The sequence below is a fragment of the Lissotriton helveticus genome, chromosome 4_1 (genome assembly GCF_964261635.1).
Source record: "Lissotriton helveticus chromosome 4_1, aLisHel1.1, whole genome shotgun sequence".
Taxonomy (NCBI): Eukaryota; Metazoa; Chordata; class Amphibia; order Caudata; family Salamandridae; genus Lissotriton; species Lissotriton helveticus.
Window position 1 is genome coordinate 1,127,009,196 of NC_136063.1, and position 2,310 is coordinate 1,127,011,505.

Sequence of the window (2,310 nt, forward strand, 5' to 3'; positions counted from 1 at the left end):
ATAGGTCAAGTTCACTCTCTCTTAAACTCTTTAGATTTTTCATGTAGTTGACAATTGTCTGCTGGGCCAGGCCTGATGTTTTTAGCTGATTGAAAAACTTGCGTGTCCGAGGGATGTTCTTAATGAAATCCATAGTTGGTTCTTCAGGTTGGTAGAAATATAGGAATCTTGCTACATTTTCCAGCTTTAATTAAAAAAATACAGAGAACAGTTATTATATAATTTGCTGAAAATCATGATTAATAGTATTCGCAGTAGAAACAGCTATAGTAGTAAGAGCCTTTTTATATTACCTCTTGTTTGAAGTTGCAGACGGAGAGATCCTCTTTCAAATAGTTCCGGAAACCAACTAAAAGTTGGCAATCCAAGGAATGCTTCCGGTAAAGTCCCATGTCACTAAGCTTCTTGCGTATGGATGACTGCCATGATTTTCCTTTTGGGCTGTTGAATTGAATGGTGAAACGTTTTAGAAAACAAACAGTTGAAGATTAAATAGTTAACCAAGATGCAGGTGATGCAAACAGATAGTGGTTATTTAAACTTACGGTTGATATAATTCAGATTCTTTCTCAGTTCCTTCTTCCTAGTCTATCTGAAGGTCAGCGTCCATTTCTTCTTCTGATGTCACAGGAAGTCTAAAAAGAAAGGGTTATATTTGAGCCTTAAAAATGGAGTGGACAAATATACAAGGTAATAAAAAACATAGGTTTCATTACAAGGTTGCAACAATATGCATGGATAGAATGGAGACCCCCCCCCCCCCCAATTTTTTTTTAAATCATCTGTTAGTGAAATAGAGGATATATAACAATTGATAATGTATAAAGAGCTAACAATTATAGCAAACTAACAATAATTACCGAAAGATTGTTTACTTACACAACAACTGGATCAACAGGCTTTCCAACAACGAAACAACCATTTGTTTCCAACATTTTTATAACAGGTATCAGGGCCTCTTCATTGATAAGAAGCTTGATAGTTTCATATTTGTAGATCCTTCCCTTCGCAAGATGGTCTATCATGGAGGCTCTAGCTTCTTTGACTGTTTTTCTAATCTCTTCAGCAGTGCTTCGCTTCATGCAAACTCTAGACAAATGAAGTGGCAACTGCACACTGTTTTTAAAACACTTCACGCAAACAAGAGGAATGCGATTGACTTTGCTAGGAAGAAAAAAAAACACATTTAGTATAGCATATTTTTTTTAACAGAATGACATTAAATATACTGCTATTAAAAGTCAAAGACTATGTATAAACACATAGAAATAATGAAAGAGCTATAAAAAGAATTAAGGAAAACCATATATCTGTAAAACAGTTTATTGTTGACAGGCAGGTTGAACTTTGGATATGATCTGGCTCTCTGATGATGGCTATGTCATTGTAAGCATCAAGTGTGACCTTATCCTAATCCTTCAGCTCAGGGTTTCAGGACCTAACATGACAGGCAGTTTGCACCAGGCTGAAGGAAAGGTAGGCTCATTTAGGTCAAGCAGCCACCTGCAAAGTTTGCACCAGGCTGAAGGAAAGGTAGGCTCATTTAGGTCAAGCAGCCACCTGCAAACACACATGACTCAGGGACACCACCACACCACTCAGGGACACCTCCACACTGCTCAGGGACACAAACACATCACTCAGGGACACCACCACATCACTCAGGAGCACAAATACACATCACTCAGGGACACTACCACACCACTAAAGGACACCACAACATCACTCGAGGACACCACCACATCACTCAGGGACACCACCACATCCCTCAGGGACACCACCACATCACTCAGGGACACCACCACATCACTCTGGGACACCACCACATCCCTCAGGGACACCACCACATCCCTCAGGGACACCACCACATCCCTCAGGGACACCACCACATCCCTCAGGGACACCACCACATCACTCAGGGACACCACCACATCACTCAGGGACACCAACACATCACTCAGGGACACCAACCCATCCCTCAGGGACACAAACACATCACTCAGGGACACAAACACATCACTCAGGGACACCACCAAACCACTCTTGGACACCTCCACACATGACACAGGAACATCCTCAAACATGACTCAGGGACACCACCACACCACTCAGGGACTCCTCCACACTGTTCAGGGACACCACCACTCCCCCCAAGGACACCACCACATCACTCGGGGACACCACCACCTCACTCGGGGACACCACCACCTCACTCAGGGACACCACCACATCCCTGAGGGACACCAACACACCACTCAAGGACACCACCACACCACTCAAGGACACCACCACACCACTCAAGGACACCAC

The 2,310-nt window shown here is 43.1% G+C and overlaps 1 long non-coding RNA gene across 1 annotated transcript in view; it reads right to left on the reverse strand.

The window, feature by feature from the left end:
* The window catches only part of LOC144827449 (uncharacterized), a 1,076-nt gene extending 938 nt beyond the window's left edge, over window positions 1–138 (reverse strand). The window contains exon 1 of the long non-coding RNA XR_013610191.1: window positions 1–138. This exon is cut by the window's left edge and continues 88 nt beyond it. This is a non-coding gene — a long non-coding RNA (uncharacterized LOC144827449).
* Between the last annotated feature and the right edge of the window lie 2,172 nt (window positions 139–2,310).